This window comes from Lynx rufus, unplaced genomic scaffold (assembly GCF_022079265.1).
Source record: "Lynx rufus isolate CCGP_SWC_20201006 ecotype Redwood Valley unplaced genomic scaffold, mLynRuf1.p SCAF_8, whole genome shotgun sequence".
Classification (NCBI taxonomy): Eukaryota; Metazoa; Chordata; class Mammalia; order Carnivora; family Felidae; genus Lynx; species Lynx rufus.
The window spans coordinates 54,695,798-54,708,981 of NW_025814896.1; positions in this window are offsets into that span (position 1 = coordinate 54,695,798).

A 13,184-nucleotide genomic window follows, 5' to 3' on the forward strand; every position below is an offset into this window, starting at 1 on the left:
GAGGTGAGGTCCTTCCTCTCTGCCAAACATGCCTCTTCATCTTAAGAGTCTGCTCAAGAAGCTTGTCTCACCCAAGATATTTACACAGGAAATTTCCTTTTCCCTTTGATGTTTGTATCGTCTTAGCATACATATGAGTTTGAAAGAGTTCAGGTATTTGCTTTGTGAGCCTTAGTATTTGCTCTCTTTTTCCCCCCTATGTATGTGTGTTGGGGGGGGTATATTTTTAAGTCCTTTTCATATTGCATTTGTCAGACCCTCCAGACTTTGAATATGTACTCCTGACTCACTGTTTACTGCCTAGCGAGTGAACCTCATCCTTGGAGAGCCGCCTGGTGGGGCAGGAAGGGGTGGAGTAGCTGGAGAGGCTCCAGGTCTAGGAGTGAAGGGGTTTGTCATGGAGGTGATTCCCAGCGGCCCTTTCCATTAGTCCTGTCTCTCCTTTGAGGGCCCTGGCAGCAGAGGCGACAACAGTCACAGGGCACAGCCACACGATGGCCACTGCAACTAGGTGGGGGAGCGCTGTTACCTTCTCTCTACCCTGATAGGCCCTGGGCACCAATCACCAGAAACACAGCCCTGGGGCCCAAGCAGTAGAGAATTTATCGGAGCCCCACTCTCTATTGTTCAACCTGCTGAGTTACTTAAATAGAACTTTCCTACTTTTTTCCCAACTGTCCCCAACCCTGAAAACCAAGTCTAAGAACATCCACATTCTCTAATGACTTTCTTGAGGTATCGCTGAAGTACAATAAACTAAGTGCACATAGTTAAAGTGTATAATTCAAAGAGTTTTGACAAATGGACACGGTTGCATAACCACCAGCTAACCATGACAGAATATTCCAGCACCCAAAAAGCGTTCCCTCGTGCCCATTTGCAGTCATTCCCTTCTCCCACTCTCTGGCCTCTGGCAACCACTGACCTACTTTCTACCACTGCGGATTTGCCTTTTCTAGAATTCACATAAAGGGAACCATACGGTGCCCACTCTGTGTCTGGCTCCTCTCACTTAGCATGCTGTTTTTTAATTCATCCATGTTGCATGCATCGGTGGTGTTCCTTTTTATTGATGCCTTTCATGAGGATTCCACTGTGTGGATATGACACAATTTATATATTTATTGCTTCACCAGTAGATAAATATTTGTGCTGTTCCCATTTTGGGGGAGCCATTAGAATAAAGCTGCCATGAACATTCACGTACACTTCTTTGTGTGGAAACGTTTTCATTTCTCTTGGGTAAATCCCTGGCAGCCAATGGCTGCTGGGCCATATGGGAGTGTGTGCTTAGCTCCATTTTTTAACCTCCATAGTGATACTGAGGGTGTGTGAGGCCATCTGTTCATTCATCAAACGGAAATAGGGACTAGCAAAGTGTGTTGGTGATAGGAACACAAAAAGCCAGTGGCTCCCTGTCTTTAAGGGGCTTACAGTTTAGAGTGAGGCCATTTCTCAGAAAAGCACATCAACTCCTGGAAGGAAAGTGAGTGGGCTTAATGGGCTCTCGTAGGCCATGTCGTGAAGCCCGCTCAGGGCAGCAGGCTGCCCGGCTCTCCTCTCTGTGAATATGTCACACAGTAGGGACTCACCACTCCATAGAGAAGCCATTTCCATTTTAGAAACTGAAATCATTAGAAAGTTCTTCCCTCATTGGGGTGCTGTCCATTCTTTCTTCTGTAGCAGGGCTTTCTGGGGGGGGAAGCCTCTCCCCCACACCCAACCCATGAGCCCAGCAGACTCTTCTCAGCTCTGTCATTGACATCAGACACTCTCTTCCTCTGCATCAGTTGCCTTGCTGACCAGCACGAGGCCATGTTTATGCTGCTGGTCAGGATGACTCCCTTTTTTCCATTCTCTGCGGCATTCTCAGCTGACATCCTGGTATTTTCCTCTGAGGATTACTGGGCACTGCCTCCAGGAGGTCACTGCTTTCACTCCAGGGTTGTTGTCAGACTGAACCAAAAGCCCTATTCACAGAGTCCCTGCGTCTCCCGGGGAGAACCCGTCCCCACCCTCTATGAACGTTCCATTGCCAACCACTAACTTCCCTTCTTTAGTTGACAACTATGGTTCGTAGAACCAAACCCTATTGCTTCAGTGCTGTCTAGTTGACCACAAGCCTTGGACAGAAAGATAAGCATAACATACTTTGTATTTCAAGGGCTCACCATCTTCCATGACCCTCTTCACCAGAAGCTTCTCCACACGCCCCTGCTCCTGCCCTGAGTGGCCACAGCAGGTCGCTTTCCCCTTCCTTCATTTTCTGCTCCTTTCCACAGTCTTCTCCCTCAATAGGATTAGTTCTAATATTAGCAATATTGACATAAGTTCATAAATGGAATACATGAGTTTTGGTCTTCTTGGTTTTTATCCCTTTAGAAGAAAAGGGATGCCATTGTTGCCAGCAGAACACTGTGGGCAGGTGAACTCATCTTCTGTGGGATTTCTGAGTGTGACAAGCTGGGGAAGGCCACAGCCCCTGCTCCCCTGGAGGAAGCTGCCTCTGCACATGCTGGCTTTGTGGTGGTGCCCTTGCCTTCCGTCGGGGATAAGCTACTGAGGAGGCCAGAAAGCCAGCTGTTCCTCCTTCCCAACACTGTCTTCATGAGCACACGTGCTCATCCCTCACCATCATGGTAGGTTTCACCGACCTCCTTGCCTTTCCCCAGCTGGCCAGTGGGACCCTGGGCCTCGTGCTGTGCGGCTCGTCTCTGAGGTGGTTTGTCCCTTCCTCTATGCGTGTGCCATTCCTCCCCTTAAATTGGGCCAGCCTTGGGACTGCTGTGACCCATAGCAGGGATCAGCCCTCAGGTCGAATCCAGCCTGCCGCTCTTTTCTGTAAATAAAGTTTTATTGGAACACAGCTGGCCTCTTTCATTCATGAGTTGTCTCTGGCTGCTTTCACACCACATTGGCAGAGTCGAGTCTTTCTGAGAGAGGCCATATGGCCCTCAAAACTGAAATACTCACTAGCTGGTCCATTACAGAAAAGGTTTGCCAATCCGTATCAGCAGGACCCAGTGCAAGTGACAGTGGGAGGCCTCCTAGCCCAGATCTTAAGGGAAGTGGCAGCTTCCCTTTCTTCTCTCTGGGAAGCCAGCCACCACTCAAGAGGCCTGGGGGCCCTACCAGAGGGAGCCCGTGAGGATGGAAGTGTTGTGGCTGTTTCTGCCCCTGCTGCGCACCCTGCCGAATGAAGCCCTGCGACTGAGTCCAAGGGAGACCAGCAACAGAGCCCTGGCCACGGCCATTGTGGGAAGTAATCGTGAGTTTCCATCGGTGCCATCACTGAGTCTGGGTGGTTTGTTAAGTGATCACGGGGAGCCCAAACAACCCCCTCTGCTAATCCGAGAGCCACCGCAGAACTCAGCAATGCCCCAGCTCCAGTCCCCCGAGTGATACCTGCAGGGCAGAGCCCTGGGAAGGACACACAGACAATGAGAAGGAAGGAGAGGCCACAGGGGGCTTGAGAAGACCTGTGCACGAAGGAAGCATAATTCAGCCAGGAGGATGGAAAAACAATGGGAGGGATCGTGCCTGCTTCATGCAGGAAGGATGGGTTATGTGGAGGGACACAGAGGGGGGCGGGAGTGGGGGCACATCAGGGAAGGCCTCACGTGGCACCTTCTGGCCAAATACAGAAGTCCATATCTCTGTGCTGATGGAAGTAGTTGTTAAATGTGTGAAACCATACAACACATGTAACAGGCAGTTTTCAGGACATGGTCAGTTTCGGCATGAGAGCGACACATGACCTTGGTAGCAATCTTACTATAATTTAAAATTCTTTTTTGTGGGGGGCCTGGGTGGCTCAGTCAGTTGAGTGTCCGACTTCAGCTCAGGTCATTATCTCACAGTTTGTGAGTTTGAACCCTGCATCGGGCTCTGTGCTAACAGCTCAGAGCCTGGAGCCTGCTTCAGATTCAGTGTCTCCCTCTCTCTGCCCCTCCCCTGCTCACGCTCTGTCTCTCTCTGTCTTCAAAATAAGTAAACATTTAAAAAAATAAAATAAATAAAATTATCTTTTGTGATGATGTGTCGTTTAATGCAAAGCCATGAGAGCTTCACACCAAAGGAACAGAGTGAAATACAAGAGTCACACAGCAAGTCAAGCCACAAACGCAGCCTGGCTTCCTGCTGACGCCCGAGGCACGGGGCTCCCAGACTCACATGCAAAGTCTTCAGCAACCAGCCCCACAAGGGATGCTCTCAGGCTGTTGCCTGTCTGAGTGCACTGGTTCCTCAGCAGGGCGAAGGCTGCCATTATCTATAGGGGCAACATCGTTAAGTCTGTCTTCATCCCAGTGTGTAGCCACCTGTTTACATTTCTGCTATGGACACTGGGTCCGCAGCAATTGCTTATGATTCCCTACTCTTGATATTGGTAGAACATTTGTTCCAAAAATTTATTTTAGGAAACATTTATAGAGCGTCCATGTGTCCAAGGCACCGCTCCAACATAAGTTAGAGAATCCAGAATGCTCCTTGCTCTCAATATACTGTCTAGTCTAATTATGCATTTTGCTATGTCTTTGCTTTGGAGGGTGGTGGGGAACCACATAACCAAGACTACAAAATACTGTTTCTCTTTCCATGCTTGGAGAAAGTCGTCGGTGGTTTGGAGCATTGCTCGCTGTTTTTTGTTGTTTTAAACCAAGTCAATGATGACCCTATCAGAATGATATTGAGTCTGTGATCAACCAGAATTGGACTCACCGCCCAGAGGAGGACAAATGCCCACCTTGCCACATGTACTAAAGGATGGTCTTATCTGCCCAGAACTCGCCCACTAGTCTTCAGCCTTCTATCCACTTCTACACCAAACTCCCTGCCCCCATTTGAGATACACGTGTCCCTTTCTTAGGTGACCTGAGCTCTAGACCCCATGAGTGGACAGCTGATCCAAATACCTTTCCTGGGATGCTAGGACCTGTGCTGTGGACAGCATCACTCAATGTGTTCAAATCCATGTCAGGGAAAGTCCTGAAACTGTTGGTAGCTGTGTTGGCTGTCACATAGAGGAAGAGGTGTGCAGGAAAGATAAAGTTGTGGAGGAAGGGTCCAGGAGAGATGGGCACCTGAGACCTTGTCGGGCAGACTCCAAGTCCAGTAAATCCCCATCCTTACTTTAGGACTTTGTCACTTGAGACCAAAAGTGCACCAATATCCAAAATTTTCACAGAGAGAGGCTACTCATGATTCAACACCTAATCTGAAACAGTATAAAAATAATAAAGGCCACCCCACAGGGCATACTCTGTAAGAGTTCACATTGTTGTGCTTGGGCCAAAACCACTTTGCATTTCCTGTCTTACACCCACAGAGGCTGGAATCTGAGAGGGTTCAGATGCTTTGAATAGCAGACAGCCAGCAATGCTGGAATCTGACAAGGAAAAATACGAGAATCCATTTCCATTAATAAGAAGCAACGAGGCTCTCATTGAATGGCTGGGTCCTTTGTATAATTTTAGCATTAACACACTCTGTACACATTTCTGCCAACTGCCATCCCGCCCCTCACATATATACAGACCCGTGTTTCTGAGCTCAAGATCAGACTTGAATGCAATTAGCAGTTCTGTCTCTAAGATCCCACGTAGACGAAGCTCATATTGATTATACAAGCATTTGGTCTCTTACATTTGTTGCTTTTTCTATGAAGCAAGTCATATTTCACGCAACATGAAAAAGGCCATAAGCACCCATATACTCTGTAAGAATAAAAAGAAAAAGAAAAATTCCCAAGGATAAATGCTTCTTTACAACCCCAAGCAGCTCGGTAAGTCACTCCTACCTCTGGCATTGAGAGAGACTTAAAATAAAAATCTTTAGCAAAATTTCAGAGAAAAACACATTGGCCAAGATCTGCTCTATCTAAAAAGAATCTGCTTCATTGCCATGGAAGTCTGCTGTCTAAATCAACTGAATGTTTAGTTGGCCCAAGATTAATTGTCAAATATTTTGATGCAAAGGACTCTGATTAAATACCACTGACTGTAGATTTGACTGAAACCAGTCATTTATACAAAGCTTAGATGCAAATATTTTTTTTTTTTCTGGATCAGCTTGTGCATTTTCATCAAAATCCCCGATGATGGCAAAAATGTGAACAGCCCACTAAAGTATGAATGACTTTGGTCATTCATCCTCTGTTGCTGCAGATCTAATTATTACTGCCAGTGAGACAAAGCCTTTCAGTTTCCCCAAAAGTGTTAGACATTCAAAGAGTTGGGGGATGATTTAAACATCAATTATTACAGTTATCTGGGTTATGTTACAGATAAGCCCCTCCCCCCATCTTCCTGCCTATAGAAATGGGGGATTTAAAGCTTGTTAACTGGTATAATCAACTCCCTTCAGGCAAGAATGGTGTCATCTCCAGGTTGGTAAGATGGTCACTTCCAGGACTAGACTTTGAGCTTTCAAATGTAATATTAGTGTTACTACTCTCACTCACCGAAGTCGCTTGTGTTTTGGTAAACTGTGTGGCCTTGGTTATTCTCTGAATTTGGTAACCGAATGAAAGAGGCATGGATGAAGAAGGGAACAGAGAAATTCCAATGAAGAGCAGACCCCCAAATGACTCCTTTACTCACGCCTGCTCACACCCATGCCTCCTGAAATGCTGAGCGAGAGTCCTTTCCTGGGTTTTCTTGGACACTGACCCTCCTTGTCGTAAGTAACTAGATATGCAGGAGGGCCACATGCCATTACTCTTTAAGATCAGTCTGGTTTTCTCCAGGGAGATCATGTCTTAGAATAATGGGCATAGAGAATAGATCAGTGTTCCTGGCGAGGAGATGGGAAAGGTTGGACAGAAAGGGCATGCCCAGGCCCAGGTAGAAGTTGTGCAGGGAGGGCAGAAGCCCTAGTTGAAGTGGGACACTGATTCTGCTTTCCAGAGGGTCAAGAAGCAAGAATTTCATGGAAGAAAGAAAGCTTGAACACATAGTTAGGAGGGCACCACATTCTTCTCTTTTCTCTGGTGAGATGGTACAGGGACAAATGGACACATATGATAAAGATCCATGAGTAAACCCAAACCTTATCGGCTTTAAACTAGAGAAAGCACAATGAGACAAGGTAGTATCAGGAGCCACAAGACAAAGCCAAAAAAGAAAAAAAAAGCCAACCAACCAAAAAAGCAAAATAACAACTGAAGCAGAAACTCAAAGGGAGGAAAAATGTAAGACAGAAATATAATCAGTAAATAAGCACTGGGTGGTGAGATGCAGGCCATCAAAGCCTCAGTTATGGAGTGAACCAAAACAGTATGGCCAACACTTTAAACTTGGCTGCTGTCGGGTGCCTGGGTGGCTCAGTTGGTTAAGCATCCGACTTCGGCTCAGGTCACGATCTCACAGTTCATGGGTTCAAGCCCCACATCAGGCTCTGTGCTGACAGCTCAGAGCCTGGAGCCTGCTTCAGATTCTGTCTCCCTGTCTCTCTGCCCCTCCCCAGCTTGCACTCTGTCTCTCTCTCTCAAAAGTAAACATTAAAAAAAAAAAATTTAATCTTGGTTGCTGTGGGCAAGAGTCCAAATGTGGTGAGGGTAGAATGGCGGTCTGTGGCCAAATACTTGTTATCATGGGGATTTAGTGTAGAAATGATAGTGCATGGCCACACAATTAAAATTCCATTACACACACACACACACACACAAACCCCCAAAACAACAACAAAAGAACCTTAATGACAGAACTTGTACGTGATGAAAATTAGAACTCTACACTAGAGTTGGGAAGCGGGTTCGACCTGCTATATAGAGATGTTTACTCCATTTGTGTTCTAAGGAGCTTAAAGCAATTAAAATGCTCAAAGAAATCATTTTGCACATTTATGTGTTAACAGCCCATCACAACAAAACCACAAGAACTTAATGTCCCATGAGACTGTCACAGAGCTTTGCACAGGGCAGAACTTTAAATATTCTGTCTTTGGAATGACACCATTAGAACTCCAGGGACTCCTCAGGCCATGGGCCCTACATTAAAAAACGTTATGGGGACCCTACCTCCAAGTGTATTAAAGTAACTTGTACCAGATTTACTCTTTTGCTGTAAATAACTAGAAAATGGATCACTGTATGGGAGACAATTATTTCCAGACATTGAGCAACAGCCAGCATAGGACTGTGATCCCCACCAGAAAGTAAATAAACGAGAGAGCTCTACAATTACCCTGGTTTTTTTATGGAGGCAATTTCCACACTGTACAACAGAAAGGGGGGAACTACACAGAGGACAGCAATCTCACTGACATGAGGAGACACTTTAGAGTTTGGCAAGAACAAAGTGTTTAGAATTTCCAGGGCAGAGTGCTGGAGAGGAAGGAGCTACGGAATGAAATAGCCTAAGGCTCTTCCTAGGGGTCCCCTTGAGTCTTTTGCCGAATACTAAGTAAGCACATGGAAGGTAAAACTCCACGGTGTGTTACAGAGAGGTACCAGGGAATTATAAGCTGAAAAACACCCAAATTTTTCCCAGAGTTTAAAGGCACTTGTGTTCTGAACAACCAAAATGGAGAGAGTTCATTGAATATTTGGGGTCTCAATAGTGACCCCAGATGGGTCAAGCCAGGTAGGAAGATAAATTAAGACCTAGTATAAAGCCCACTAAATATTACTGTTAGCCCACAGTAACAACATTAAAAACAAGCCTGTATTTGAGGATTCTTTTATTAAAATGATTTGCAAGTAACTTAACTGTTGGCCCCAATGGAACTCAACACTCTTTAAAGGAAGACAACAAAATCCAGACACTCAGCAACACAACATCATATCAAAGTCACTGGAGAAGGGAAGAAAACAGGAAAAATGTGACCTATAACCAAGAGAAACAAAATCATCCAATAAAAATGGGTCCAGTCATGCCAAAATTACAGTAATAAACTAGAAATCTTAAAAACAGTCAAATGTAAAAAGTAATATCATGTATAGAGAAACAATGATAAAAATTATCACTGTCTTCTTAGAAGAAACAATGCAAGCCAGAAGACAGTATGATATCATTAAAACGCAAAAAAGAAACACTCAACCTAGAACCCAATTCCAGAGAAAGTCTTTCAAAAATGAAAGAAAATTGGACTTCTTCAGACAAAAAAGACACCAAAAAAAACAGGCAAACAAACAAAAACCACATAAATCTGAGATAATTAATTGCCAGTAGATTTATACTTCAAAAAAAATTTTTTAAATAAAAAAATTTTTAACATTTTTTTAACATTTATTTATTTTTGAGAGACAGAGAGAGAGGCAGAGCACAGTGGGGGAGAGGCAGAGGTTGACGGGGGGGAGGGACACAAATACAAAGCAAGCTCCAGGCTCTGAGCTGTCAGCACAGAGCCCCACGTGGGGCTTAAACTCACAGACCATGAGATCATGACCTGAGCTGAAGTCGTCGCCCAACCATTGGAGCCACCCAGGTGCCCCTACTTTAAAAAAAATTTAAGAGGTTCTGTAAACTTACACCATAATGATACCAGATGGAAATTCAGGTCATTAAAAAGGAATGGAGAGCATCAGAAATGGTAAGATATGTGAACAGATGTGAGATTATTTTTCTCTCTCTTAAAATTCTTCCTCAAAAGAAAATTGTCAGTTTAACATGAAAATAACAATACTGTGGGGCTTATAGTATATGTAGCAGTAAAATGTTTGAGAGCCACGGACAAACAGTGGAAGGGGGAAATGGAAGTGTCTTGTGGAAAGCCTCACACTCTTTACAAAGCGGTGACCTATAGAGTCAACATCATTCCAGTCAAAATCCCAGAAGACTTTTACCCAGAAATTGACAAGCAGATTCCAAAATTTATAAAGTAAGGTGAGCAATCCAGAATAACCAAAACAATTTGGAAAAACCAGAAAGAAGTTGGATGACTGTTGTATCTGAGCTCAGGAAATATTATGAATCTACGCAAACAAGACAGTGGTATTGGCATTAAGAATAAACATACAGATGGAGGCATCTGGGTGGCCCAGTCGGTTAAGCAACCGATTCTTGATTTCAGCTCAGGTCATGATCTCATAGTTCATGGGATTGAGCCCCACACTGGGCTTTGTGTTAACGGCGTGGAGATTGCTTGGGATTCTCTCTCTTCCTCTCCCCCTGCCCCTCCCTCCCCTGCTCCGTGCTCATGTTCTCTCTCTCTCTCTCTCTCTGTCTCTTTCTCTCAAAATAATTAATAAATAGACATTTAAAGAAGAATAAACATAGAGATCAATGCAATAGGATGAATGTATACAGGTAAATCAAAATATATGTGTTGTATGTTAATTTTCTTTTTTTTTTTAATTTTTTTTAACGTTTATTTATTTTTGAGACAGAGAGAGACAGAGCATGAACGGGGGAGGGTCAGAGAGAGGGAGACACAGAATCTGAAACAGGCTCCAGTCTCTGAGCTGTCAGCACAGAGCCCGACGCGGGGCTCGAACTCACGGACCGTGAGATCGTGACCCGAGCTGAAGTCGGACGCTCAACCAACTGAGCCACCCAGGCGCCCCTGTATGTTAATTTTCAACAGAGGTATCGAGATAATTCAATGGGGGATTTTTTTTTTTGACAAATGGTTCAAAGACAGCCATTTATACATAGGGGGGAAAAAATCAATACAAAAGTTACCTCAAACCAGATAACAGTCCTAAATAAGAAGCAAAACGTTGTGAAATTTTTAGGAAAAAAAAAACTTAAGTGAGAGAAGATCTTGAGGATCTCTGGGTAGGGAAAAGTTTTCACGGACAGGAGATGAAAAGTATTAACATAAAGAAGGATAAATGGGACTCTATTAAAATAAAATAAAAAATTCTGTTCTTCAAAAGATATTAAGGGGCACCTGGGTGGCTCAGTCAGTTAAACATCTGACTCTTGATCTGGGCTCAGGTCATGATCTTACGGTTTGTGAGTTCAAGCCCTGCGTCCAGCTCTGTGCTAACAACAGAGTCTGCGTGGGATTTTGTTTCTCCCCCTCTCTGCCTCTCTCTCTCTCTCTCAAAATAAGTAAATAAACTTTCAAAAAAAGATATCAAGATGATGAGCAAACTAAAGCTAGGAACAAATGGGATTGGATTAAAGAGACAACTGGTTGCTTAGGACAAGAAACCACAGGAAAATACAAATGCAATGTGTGGGAACATCAGTGGTGCTCCTGGATCACAGGGTAACAGCCAGTAGGAGCCCAGAGGAGGTTAGGCTGGGGTTCTGCAGTCCTAACAGCCAGGCTGGTCCACTCCCTTTCTTCATCCTGACATGTGATGGATTACATTAATTGAGTTCCAAACGTCAAACCAGCCTTGCCTGCCTTGGATAAATCCCACCTGGTTGTGGTGTGTAATTGTTTTTATACATTGTTGGATTCAAATTGCTTATAATTTGTTGAGAACGTTTGCATCTGCATTCAGGAGTGACACTGGTCTATAGTTTTCTCTTCTCTTGTTGTCTTTGTCTGATTGTGATAGTAGGGTAATGCTGGCCTCATAGAATGAGTTAGGGAATATTCTTCTGCTTCCATGCTCTGAAAGATGGAAGTTTTTTCCTAACACAGCTTCATTCTACATGACTGAGTTCCCAAGATGGGGTTTGACATGTGATGGCACTAAGATTTAGCTTGTTTCCTTTTGGCATAATTCCCAATATCAGGTACTGTATTTTAAGGCACATTTGAAAGTATATAGTATGATAGAAATATTAGCTGTGGTTATTATGACAGTGTAAAGCAGATACACCAAACATCTGTTCAATTCCATTAAAGGTCAACTTAGTCCGGTTATAGAACTCATTTGATCATCAGCAAGAAAGAGAGGATGAGGCGTTGGAAAAAGAAGAATTAAGGAAAGGAGGGAGGGCAGGAGAGAGAACAAAAGAGGGAGAATGAAAAAACTGAGACTCTCGTATGAGCCTGCATAAGGCTTTTAAAATATATATGCGGGGTGCCTGGGTGGCTCAGTTGGATAAGCATCCGACTTCGGCTCGGGTCATGATCTCACGGTTCGTGGGTTCGAGCCCCTCATTGGGTTCTGTGCTGACAGCTCAGAGCCTGGATCCTGCTTCTGATTCTGTCTCTCTCTCTCTCTCTCTGCCCCTCTCCCACTCATACTCTGTCTCTCTCTCTCTCTCAAAAATAAATAAACATTAAAATATATATGCCGTAATTTACTTTCTGCCATAAATGTGTTAAGTGGCACAATTTTGCCGGCTGACTGAGGCAGGAGTCCCCCAGGTAGTGGGCATGAGTAGATGACCATCAGATCTGCCAACACCGAGCCTGCCCTTGCCACTGTTACATACATCATTGCGCTTTCAAATACTGCAATGCAAACTTTAAAATATTTTTGAACCTAATCCGAATTACAGTAAACATTTTTAAGACTTTCCCGAGGCCTGGAAAGAAATGGTAGAAGGGAAGGAGCATGTGGATGGAGAGACATTAATAAATGAGGTTATTAAATCATATTCCAATCTTCGTAAAGTCCCAGGAGGCTCCCCTCCCTCAGGCCAACTGCTGACTTCTGAAAGGTCAGATTGCCGTTGGCTCTCTGCCATTCTAGAGTGAGGCAAATGTCAGGACGCCCCTCTCCTGGCAGTAAATCTTCACTGGGGCAGGACTGCTGGGGAGCCTCTCTGCGCCTCTCCAACACTCACAGAACTTTCGTTAGCGCTTTGCGTGGAATTCCGGCTGGAGCTATATCCGTTCTTTAACATCTGACAGTCCATGACCTTAAAGTTTATCAAGGGTTTCCGGGAAATTGGTGAGACTCAAGACAGCATAAATTGAAAAAAGTAACTGACAGAGTCCCCCCCAATTCATGGCCTCCCAAATGATAAACACGAATAATGGATTTCACGGTATAAGGTCAGACTCCTGTTTATAATCTTCTTTAATACTTACTTGCGATTATTGTTGCCATAACTACCTTTCATCATCTCATTGTGGCCTCACTTGATTCTTATACAACAGGGTTTGTCCCCATCGTCCTCTGTTTTTGTCTTTTTAACCTCGAGTGACAACCTGCTGAGTTTACATGTTCATGCTTTTTAAAGTGCCCGCTACTGGGGCGCCTGAGTGGCTCAGTCGGTTTAGCATCTGACTTCAGCTCAGGTCATGATCTCATGGTTCATGGGTTTAAGCCCCGCGTCGGGCTCTGTGCTGACAGCTCAGAGCCTGGAGACTGCTTCGGATTCTGTGTC